The sequence below is a fragment of the Pundamilia nyererei genome, unplaced genomic scaffold (assembly GCF_000239375.1).
Source record: "Pundamilia nyererei isolate P.nyererei 1_Seehausen unplaced genomic scaffold, PunNye1.0 scaffold00076, whole genome shotgun sequence".
NCBI classification, from domain to species: domain Eukaryota; kingdom Metazoa; phylum Chordata; class Actinopteri; order Cichliformes; family Cichlidae; genus Pundamilia; species Pundamilia nyererei.
The window spans coordinates 2,475,369-2,486,672 of NW_005187477.1; the positions used below are offsets into that span (position 1 = coordinate 2,475,369).

At 46.8% G+C, this 11,304-nt stretch overlaps 1 protein-coding gene across 2 annotated transcripts in view; it reads left to right on the top strand.

Moving 5' to 3' along the window:
* Positions 1-126: 126 nt before the first annotated feature.
* The window catches only part of exoc3l2b (exocyst complex component 3-like 2b), a 48,644-nt gene continuing 37,466 nt past the window's right edge, over positions 127-11,304 (top strand). Inside the window, exon 1 of one of the 2 annotated variants that reach the window (XM_005737490.1) lies at positions 127-412. The gene's annotated coding sequence lies outside the window, so the exon portion shown is untranslated. Of the gene's footprint in view, positions 413-7,352; positions 7,471-11,304 lie in introns of those variants that run through there. The other variant, XM_005737489.1, reaches the window with a different exon arrangement.

The window sequence follows — 11,304 nt, forward strand, 5'->3', positions numbered from 1 at the left end:
TGTGTGTGTCTGTGTGTGTGTGTGTGTGTGTGTGTGTGTAGCTGGGTATGAGCGGGGGAGTTCCGGGGAGGAGGAAGAGGAAAAGATGACCATTTCCTGGTGCAGTTATAATAAAACAAACAGGAAACAAGGAGCAGAGCTCCCAGCGAGGAGCGCAGAGACGGACTGAAGCCAGCAGACGAGAGGCCGACGGACCCGGCTCAGCAGAACTAACCGAGAACCAGACAGGAACCTGAAGCGGGACAGGAAACGGAGCTGAAACTGTGCGGGAACACGAGGCCTCTGTGAGTCTGAGGAGAAACTCAGATCTTATCACAGGACGTCCGGAAAGTCCCAGGACGGGTCAGAGATGTCCCCGTCCTGAGCCCCGAGCAGACCTCCTGGATTCACTCGCTGCTCTGCACAGAAACAGGTGAGAGCTGCTTCTTTACCCTCAGAAGCTGTGATGTGTTTCTCAAACATGTTTCTGCTGATTTTCATGGAAAAACATGAAACAGTCACACGAGAAAGTCTTCTTTGTCAGAGGAAAACTGCTCCGGCAGGTCGGTCCAGAGTCCTGGACTCTGAGCAATCTCCACTTACAGGGTTTTAAAACCGGGGCTGCATTTGGAAGGTTTACCCTCAGGGTGACCGAGGTGCCTCAGATATGTGGTGTGTGAGAGAAGCTCCTGCAGAGCTGCCTCCAGGCTCAGTTTTCAGATACAAACATGTCTTATTAACGTCATCGTCGATTTCTCCTCAAAGCTGAAAAATGCCTCTGCCGCTCCATCTCTTCTGGGCTTGGATGCCAGGAATGTCTTTCTCAGAATTCACAGACGCCGCTCACAGTTTCCAAGAAAAAGCATGCTGGAGTGGGATCTGAGCACGTCTGACTGTGAGTGGATCAGATACCCACAGGAAGTTCAGTGTTCCAGTGTAGGTGGAAATCCAGCTTCTCTGCCGTGGCACCAGTTTCCAGAGAAGATGCATTTCCTCCTCTAAAATCTTCCTGCAGTGCCATCGTTTGTAAATCAGCTGTAAGGCTCAGTGTGGGGAAAGAACCTCACAGTCGTTCCCACTGAGAGCTGCAGCAGATCTTCTTAGTGTGATCAGCTGACCTGTAAACACCTGGATTCAGCCAGATGAGAGCAGATGTGTCGTGAGCTGTGCTGGCTGAGTGAACGTAGCTCTCAGTCTTTTCTCTCCCTGAAATCAGCAGCTGCAACACACTGTGAGACAAGCTGCACGCACACAGTTTGTGTGTTTGCTGAGGATTGTTGAGCTGACAGAAACACTTAAAAACGTTGCTCCCTTTGTGCTCGCTCCTCTTCTGTAGGGTCAGCTCCACGCTGACGCAAACAGTCGCTCAGGTGTTGGCCGAGACAAAGTCAACTGTGACGTCTTTGACGCGACGTCTCCTTGTGATTCGTACACGAACAGCGCTGCCTCACTGTGACTCAGATACGTCACACATAAAGTAACGAGAGTGTTTTTAAAATGTAGGGAGTAAAAGTAAGAAGCAGTCAGAAACACAAATACTCTAGTGAAGTACAGATGCCTGAAATTCTACTTAAGTACCGTAACAGAGTATTTGTACTTTGTTACTTCCCCCCAATGTATGTGATCCACATGATCAGAATCACTCTCTGTGACAGTTTTTTCCTTCACCTGCAAAATGTGACGACATGAATTTAAGCTAACTAGCAATTGCCAGAGTTCACAGACCTCTCTGCATTTAATCATTACTTATTATTAATCTCTGTCTCTCTTCCACAGCATGTCTTTATCATGTCTTTCTTCTATCACCCCAACCAATCACAGCAGATGGCTCCGCCCCTCCCTGAGCCTGGTTCTGCTGGAGGTTTCTTCCTGTTAAAAGGGAGTTTTTCCTTCCCACTGTCGCCAAAGTGCTGCTCATAGGGGGTCATATGTTGGGCTTTTTCCTTGAGGCGACTGTGATTTGTTGTGATTTGGTGCAATCTAAGCTAACAGCTTAGGTTTTCCCAGCACTGCAGAGTAGGGCTGGGTTTTGATAATCGATTTATCGATTAAAATCGATTGTGGCTTGGATAACGTTTTAATATCAATTTATTTTGCCCAAAATTCCAGAATCTGAGGTTAAACCTCACAAAATTTCAGCAACCACCAAACAGTAAAACAGTAAATGAGAGCAGGAACACGGATTCTGCACAGAGACGTAAACACAAAGCTCAGACCCTCCGACGGAGCAGGATCAGTGAGATGGGACTTTCTCACCGACGGCACGGACACGGTCGGGGCTGAAAGCCGACAGCTCGCTGATTCTGATGTTTCGGCGGGTCGGCGCTTTGTGTTTACGCCCTTTATGCGCTGATTCTAAAGCTGTTAGTTTGATGTCTCTCCAAACAACATTGACTGAACCAGCAGCAAAAGAAGATCCAAACTGCGCTTCACATAAACATCGTCATGATAAAAATCACGCTTCATGCACAGCTCTCTCGCTCTCTGTACTTCAACAACAGTTTCCCGTCTATAAATCTGTTTTCTGCATTATTCGCTTGCTTGTTACGCACAAGTCTACCGTTGTTTACAGGCTGTCGGCCGCTGTTTGTTTCCTTTTACTTACTTCCGAAAAGAAAACCTAATTTCTGCCGTTCAACACTGAACGAATGTAAACTTTTTAAAATTATGCAAAATGCAAAACGTTGTGTCTCTAGTAAAACCGCTGTAACTTCAGAGGTGATGTTCATGTGCTGATTAGTGGGTTTCTTTCGTTTTTGATGCACTGCAGAATATTTTTTATAAAATCCCAGAACAGGAGAATCACCTTCATGTGTTTCTGTGTTTTATCTTCAGCTGCTTTGACACAAAGGCCTCGCTGTGACGCTCACACCTGTGATAAAGTCTGGCGAGTGTCAGCTTCCTTTTTATAGATAAATGTGCTGATCTGAATTATAATATTTCTGACTGTCTGAGGCAAAATTTCCCAGATTCAAATCCAATTGAATCGAATCGATTCTAGAATCAGTGACGACACCCAGCCCCACTGCAGAGTCTGTGGAAACTTTGTTTTTCACATGAATGTGCGGGGAGTGAGTTGCTTTGGGGGGCGACCTCTGGTGGACGTTGGAGGAACTGCAGTTTCAGTGACTGATTCAGATTTGCAGGCTGAGGTTGATGCGTCCTTCTGGATCAAGCATAAAAAACGTACTTTATTGCAGTGGCCGGTTGAAGGTGGTCAAACTGAGTTTCCTGTATTATTCTGGAACGTTCTCTGTGAACGAGTCTGCTGATTGTCTGGTTTGTAAAAGTAGCCCAATGCTGATGTGACGTGACTTGTTTTGGCTGATTTACCGTTCAGATCTAAGCTGCATTAAACACCTGAAGGTCACAGCAGCACACGCTGACACTGGGCTTGTGAAATCGTTGCCATTTTTGTGGAAGAGTTTCGATTCTCGACTCCTTGGCCGGTGAAACTGGAAGAAACAGCAGCAGCAAAAACAAAACCACACTGACTGTACGGACTTCTCTCTTTGTGCCCCACTGACCTGAAACCAGCTCTTTTATTAAATCTGCAGCTGCTGACTCGGCTGCACAGCTTTCCCTTCACATCGACCATTTCACAACGCTGGTGTGAAATTTTGGAGAGTCCGGCGCAGATCTGGAACAAGCTGAGACGTATCTGTTTGAGTCATCGAGCTCTTTGTCTCTGGGATTTTCTCTCATGAAACTTGCATCCAAAGATTCGTCCACAGTGAAGATGATCAACACTCACGTATGACATTTAACACAAACATGAACCATCTCAGCCAGGTTCTTATCTGCAGCTGATTCAGGGTGGTGGAGGGGACAGGTGACTCTCAGGGCTAACACATAGAGACAGACAACCACTCACACCCACACCCACAGCCCGTTAGCCCAAGCCCACGCATGACTGTGGGAGGAAGCCACAGGAGAACCCAGCCAGCCAGTGGATTCAAACCCACAACCTTCTACTGGCAGCAGTGCTGACCACCCCGTGCTCCTCCTCACGGTGGGATGGGTGATCCTCGCTCTCTGCTCAGATTTAAGTTCCCACTCCCCTGATGGAGCTCCTCCCCCTCGCCGTGTCTGCGATTCTTCCACGGCGCTGTGGAGGTCATCACAGAGCAGCCAGCTGATCTGAGATCAGAGAGAAGGACTGATGCTGAGCTGCAGTTTGATCAGATAAAGGACTCACACAGTTTTAAAGGTCGGAGACGTAAGAGTTACCAAAAAGAAGCACTAAGGAGGTTAATCGGGTATTCATCGGCCCTCAAACATCTGTGAACATCTGTGACTGATCATTGACAGCACATGTCATCATCATTAAAGGATCCAGGAGGATAACTGCACACGCTCAGGAACACTTCCAGAAACCAGCGTGGAGGTTACAGCTCCATCATGCAGAGAAGAAGCCACATGTGACCACGATGGAGAAACAGCCTCATCTCCTCTGGACCAATGCTCCTTCAAAACTGATCCCAGGTCAGATGAATCCGGTGCATTTGGCCGAAAACTGGAGCCACGTTCTTGTTCTGTTTATAATTATTTATTCCACATTTGTGCGGCTTGTCGACGTCAGCTGGGTGTGAAACAACGTTTAACCCAAACCGTTATCACCTCATAAAACACGCGGACTTTCTCCTCCCGTGATGCGTTCCAGGTGCCTCGGAAAACTGAGCTTCTTTGCTGGAGCGAGTCGTTTCAGGAAAATGAAACAAGGGGAAAAAGAGGAACGATTGATCCAGAATGTGTTGATCAGAAGTGAGGAAATCATGGAGACTGTGGTGAAAGGTCATCTGTGAGTGAGGGCAAGGTCACCGGGGTCAGTGTGTGTGTGTGTTTGCTTTGACTTGTGTTGAAAGCAGTTAATGAGTACTGTGAGACCTCTTTTGTGAGGTGGATGACTCCCAGCCAGGAATGTAACACACACACACTCGTTTTCATATATTAGCGGGGACCTCTTATCGACATAGTGCTTCCCCTACATGCTCACCATAACCATAACCTAACTGTAACCCTGACACTAAGCCACACCTTGAGCCTCAAACATTACCTTCAAACTCGTGGGGACGGACACTTTGTCCTCATAAGTGACTTTTGGTCCCCACAAGTATAGTAGCATGTCAATTTCTGGTCCTCACAAAGATGTCTAAACACGTACACACACACACTTCAGAGGACATTACACTGACTTCCATTTGCTTCCTGCAGACTTCAGACTTTCCCTTGAGGTCTAACTTTAGCTCTCGCGTTCTTGGTTTAGTGAAAAACAGAAAGAACAAAGGAAAAGTCCAACAAAGAAAGAGTAAGACAGGAAGTGAGTGTGTATGCTGTTGAATTAGACATAAAAAGCTGAGTGTTGGTGTTTCTCTCCACCTGTGCTCATGCGTATATACTCGCTGTGCTGTTCCAGCAGCTGAGGTTGACCTGATCTGTAAGCTGCACAGTGGAGCTGGTGGTGTCCCTGTCAGACTGGAGGCGTGGGGGGAGACTGCTTTCAGTCATTTATTTAACAAATATCCTGATAAAACTGCACCAGACACACAGATTTAGACACAAAGCTAAAACCTGAAGGGGGGTTTGTGGAGTAAACAGTCAAAGGTTTTCCTGCTAGTATGAGGTGAGAAAGTACAAACAGCAGTTGCACTAATGAGACTAATAAGACTGTCACAACACGCTTCACATGTATTAAAGATCAGTGTGTTCCAGCAGACGCACAGTCTTACGTTCATGCTTCAGCTGTGGCCAATCATGGCCTAAAAATCAAGACAAGCTAACGTTTAAAACAAACCAGAGCCGACCTGATTGGCTGAGGGCGGTGGTTTCAGAGTTCAGGAGCTACAACCTCAAAGCATCTTTTCCAAGCGCGTGAGAGTCTCATCAGCAGCAGGACAGGAACTGATCACATCCGTGCTTTACTGAAGCAACTGATGAACAGTGTACACGCACACGCACGCACACACACGCACACAGTGTGATTTTGTTGCTACTGAATGAAAAGTGACCGTTTTCTGTGAGGAGGCAGCGTGACTTTGAGAGTGAAAGTCAGAGTGTGACTTTAGGCAGACCTGAGGGGGGAGTGGCCTCGAGCGGATCGCTGTCGGTCCTGAGGTGAAGGTGATTTCAGCCCGCTGTGCTGAGTCCGAGGACTCTCCAGTGCTTCCCGTCTGTCTCTGCTGCTGCGAAAAGTCTCCAATGCCCCAAAACAAACACGGGAGAGAAACGCAGCAGCACACACGGAGCAAACCGGTGATTAATGTGTTTGGGGCAACAAATCCACCAGATCAGGAACACAAAATACAAATCTACGGAGGGCCAGGGGGAAAAACATCACATCTGACAAAAAGCAAAAGTTCCAGCATGAATTTAAAAGGTATCGACAGTTCTCCTCAGCCACAGGGGCGCGGATAGGAGGGGGGCAGGGGGTGGCACCGCCCCCACTGAATCGTGATACCACAGGATGAGAGCGAGGATAGGACCTGCAGGAATGTAACTGAGTACTTTGCTCAGGTTTAATGTACTTGTACCTCATTTAGTATTTCCATGTTATACTTACAGCGTTTCCTGCATGTCCTGAGTATAATCACTGCACCTCGTGGAGCTTTTGTTGCTTATTATTTGGCAAAACAATTACATTATTATAGACCGAGCTACTGAACAATAAGTCATTAAAATAATTAGAAAATGCTGAATTAAAGAGATTTGCACTTTAATAAATCAGAAATTCTGATACAGTAATGCCATATATTTACTTTAGTTACAGATGTGAACAGTTTGTTTAAATCAGGTCTAAATGCTTTTTTCCACTTTGTAAAACAATCCTGAGATTATGTTTAAATTCTTATAGTTTTATCTTGTCACATAATAAACAGGACCAGGGCTGCATACGTGCTTCAAAACTCCGGCTTAATACAATTATTCAGTATTTCGGACTAAATATTCAGAGTTCCCGTAAACCCCCCCGTGCTGCATTCTTGGCCTCTGTGTTACGCTGTTGTTGAGCCTGCAGTGAGCGGGATGAAAGTGCTGATGGTCGCACATCAGCGGGACGCCGCCGAGTCACCGGCGAGTCTGATCGCTGAAATGAACAGTGTTGGTTTGTGTGCCAACTGTGACGTCAGCACAGTGTTTATGACCCGCAGCACCCGACCATCATCATCTTCATCATCATCATAACAACAGCAATTATAATAACAGTTTGTTTTCATGGATTCATTAGACTTGTGTGTGTGACACACGTCATATATGACATTATCACAGCGATAAAGCGTCAGCGGTCTCTGACCTATCACTGCGCAGCTCCCGTTGCGATTGCGAAATTTCCGGCCGTGCCTGAAGGCAGCACCCCCTCCTCCTCTGTGCGTCTTCAGTCCCAGAGCCGCAGCTTTCTCCTCAGAGTGAGTCGAGCTTTTCTGCGCTGTCTCTTCGCCCGGTGTCCGGCTCCTGGTGACAGTGTGACCCGCCGCTCCGCCACCATGTCCCCGCGCTGTGAGTAACGAACACCCGCTGATGGAGCAGCGGACACGGAGAGTTTATTATCTGTTAGAATGATTTCAGATGCAGAGAAGTGAAAGTTTTCGGGGTTTTGAGCAGAAACTAAACATGACTGAATTTAAAGTGAAGATTGGATTTAATTTATTCGGATCGATCAGTGATATTAGAAAAGACAGGAAGTGACACTTTGTACTTGGCAGCCGTAAAAGTGAAAAGCAAAGACTTTTAGCTGAAACTGGATTTGTGGGTATTTGCAGTAAATGTACGTGCAGCTTGTGAGTCTGCTTCTTTAGAGGTCAGCTGAGGTCAGAGGTGTTTCTGCTGCACTACAGCTCCCTCTGAGTCCTGAAGCTGCAGGCCACAGTCTGAGGTAGCAGGTGTGACCGTGGCAGGAAACGTCACTGATTAACTGAGTGCAGGTGAAAGATTGCTGCAGATCACAGGTCCACGTGAGCCTCCTGATGTCTCCGTGGGTGTTGTACAGCTCACTGGGGGACTTTTTCGTGCTGCTCTCTGATTGGCCTGAGGCTTCTGCTCCTCCTTACATGTGTTTTTAAAAATTCTTTTATTTCTATAGAGCAGCTTTGCATGATTCAGAGTTCAGAATAATCCTTCTATTTCTTAACCTTTGTCCGAAACCACCTGTTTTAGTTTTAGCCCCTCCCACTACAACCACGGGTCCTTTGAAGCCAGCTTCTTATTGACTCTCTCCTGCAGGTGTGCCCACGGATGACCATATCAGGGGTTGCCCCTCTCGGTGACGCCTGTGGAGAAGTTAGTGTTTAGAGCAGTTACACCGACACTGCTGAACAAAGATTTGCATCTGTGCTGATTACAGAGGACTCTGTTTAAACCTGCAACAGCGTTTATTTTCAGTACAAACAAGGTGAAGTCAAACAGCGACAGGTACAGAGCAGCGTGATCACACGGCGTCACCATGACGACAGAGCCCAGCAGTGTCAGAGGATACAGGCTGAAGCCCCGCAAACTCAGAAGTCAGTGAACGCAGCACGTTCCTGCTTTTTCCCATTAGTGCTGCAAACAAACAGAAGAATGCAGACTGATCAAAGTCCAGGCTTTGTCTTTATTTGTCCTTCACACCTTTCTTTTATCGTTGCTTCACCTCCCTCCTCCTCCTCCTCATCTTTATTCGGCTCAGTTGTTTCAGAGGCTGAAACGCTGCAGGCTTTTAATGAAGCATTAAGAAACTGTCCACTGTGATGGAAACATGGACGCTCCTCCCCCGCTGCTGACTGTCACATTTTAACTTCCTGTTGAGCCATGTGCAAAAACAAAGCAGATATGACAGATCTATGAACTTCAGTTTCTGTGCGAGCCCTTCTGCCCTGCAGAGGAACTGTTTTGACCTTTGACCTTCCTACTGTCGGGCATCCAAACTGCTGATAGCCTGCAGATGACTCCAAGCTGCGATCTTAACCGAGTAGTTTTTTGCTCACAGCCAAACGTCGAGTAAAACAAAGTAATAAAAAACGTGAAGACCAAGCCTGAAAGCGCGCCAGCTCTCCGGACGTCTGATAAAGTTTATCGCCGCGTATATTAAAGCTGCTCAGTTGTGGCAAACAGCCTAATCACAGTGATTTGGTCGGTATTGCAACGTCCGTTATTTGACGTGATTATTCATTAACCCAACAGGCAGATATGGAACTTAAGACGCTTCCTTTCCAGGTATTTCTTTTAAATGTGACTCAGACAGCTGGAGTGCAGGTGGAGGAGGGCGCAGGAACACATACCTGTGTTCCATCTTTTGCACATCTTTGAAAACAAGGTTCTTTTATTTTGAAAATTCATTATGTGTCTGGCTTCCTGTCCTCCTCAACTGCTCTGTGCAGGCAGATGTGCAGATTTGTTTCCACTGATACTGCAGCACGTCTGATGGCATTGTGACGGTTGTGTTCAGTGTCAGGTCAGCTTGGGTGGGTTCTGGTTCTCAGGCTCAGACCAGTGAGTGTTTTTCACCTTAACGTCCGTCTTGCAAGGCAGAACGGTCACCTGCAGCTCCGGCTGTTGGAACAGTATTCGAGGACCTCGGTAACGAGGGATCAGGGCGAGAAACATCAGAGGAAATCGCAACACTCTTGCTCCACCAGCAAAGGATCTCGAGCTGGTTGCCTCCCAGTGAGGAGGCTGCTGGTTAAGCGAGTGTTTCTGCAGGTGGGCGTGAGAGAAGGATACAGGGACCCTGTGATGGATTTTGATGGTGATTATTTCTGATTCGGAGCTGTTCAGTTTCAGGACATTAGCCTACATTCATGCTTTTAACTGGCTGTTGCTGTGATTGGTTGTTTTGCTGTCAGGAGGTTTGATCGTGTGCTTTAAAAGGCGTTTGCTGTTACCTGTGGACGTTCGTCTGGATGAACTGAAGCAGTTGGTGATGAACCAGATAACCAGACCATGTAATGGTAACCAGCTGCTAACCCACTCCTGCTGCTACCTGTTAATACGTACATTGTGGTTCGGACCTGGATATTTAGCTAAGGTTGGAGCTGGTTTAAAAAGTCCACAAAGTTTCAAACGTGGAAGCAGCTCAGCGTTACCGGCTGACCGTCCTTCACCTGACCCGTAACAATTAAACAAATAAGTGCTTTAAGAGGAAGTGCTGTCGTCTAACGACATAACAACCAATCAGAGCGTAGCTTTCATCCCACTGATCCAGCTGAGCGCTAACCCTTCAGCTGTTGACTCATGAGGACACAGTGAGCTGTGACCATAAACCAGAACTATGGGAATTCAGGCATGTGCAAACAGACTGACGGGTTAGATGCTGGCCCGTGGACGCTTTATTGGTCATCAGCAGCACAGGCACACCTTCGCTGAGCGCTCATTCAACTTTGACCTTAATAAACTTAAACCTGAGCGGTCCAATCAGCGCAGCTCCCGCAGCATCAAGTCTGCACACGAGCCGGAGAAAAACGTCTGGGAAACTGAGTTAAAGGATGATGGATTTGGCTCCACGCAGGCTGTTGGGTAACATGATGTTGGGGGGGAGGGAGGGGGTGATTGCCAAAGTAAAACCAGAGTTTGAGACTTTCTGCTTCGATCTGATTCGCCGGAGCGCAGCCATAAAAGCTGATTCGTGCTTTATCGCCACGAGCTGATTAAAAACATATAAAAGAAACAAATATTAACAGGGATTCAGATTTAAGACTGTGACTTTTAGAAGACACGAAGGTCAAACCAAAACAGGAAGTAAACACGAATAAGCAGTTCAAAGCTTCTCTACAGTTTTCCAGCTTTTAGATGTCGTTTCCTGTGGATCCGTGACCCTGTTAAACATGACAGAGCTGATCCTGATCTGAACTCAGATCTCTCACACAGGTTGCACAACAGCCATCTGTAGATAAAAGTGCTGATGATGTGGGCTCAGGTGTCTCAGGTGTCAGATTCAGTCTGGCATGACAAAATCTTCCACTTTTCAGAAGATTTGGCCAAAACACTCACATTCATCTCAGAGTTTTCATTCAGCCTCCAGCAGCTGTCCAGAGGATCAGAGATTTCTGCGTTTATTACAGCTTCGAGCTCTGACCAGCTGTCGTCCTGGAAACCTTCTCAGTTTGGTGCAGCAGCAAAATAAAAAGCTGCTTTCCAGATGTAAAAGAACAAAAAAAATGAAAACGTTTGAAAAGCAGCTGTGAGTGAGATGGGAAGCACAACACAGGAAGGTCCAAGCTTTCAAAATAAGAGCGACAGGACTAGTACATTATCGTTTTTTACAGACGCTAGGACACATGTCCCAATACTTAGGTCACTTTTGCAAAACTCTTCACACAATCCTCCTAACTGACCGTCAGCTTGGCAAAGCAGTTCATT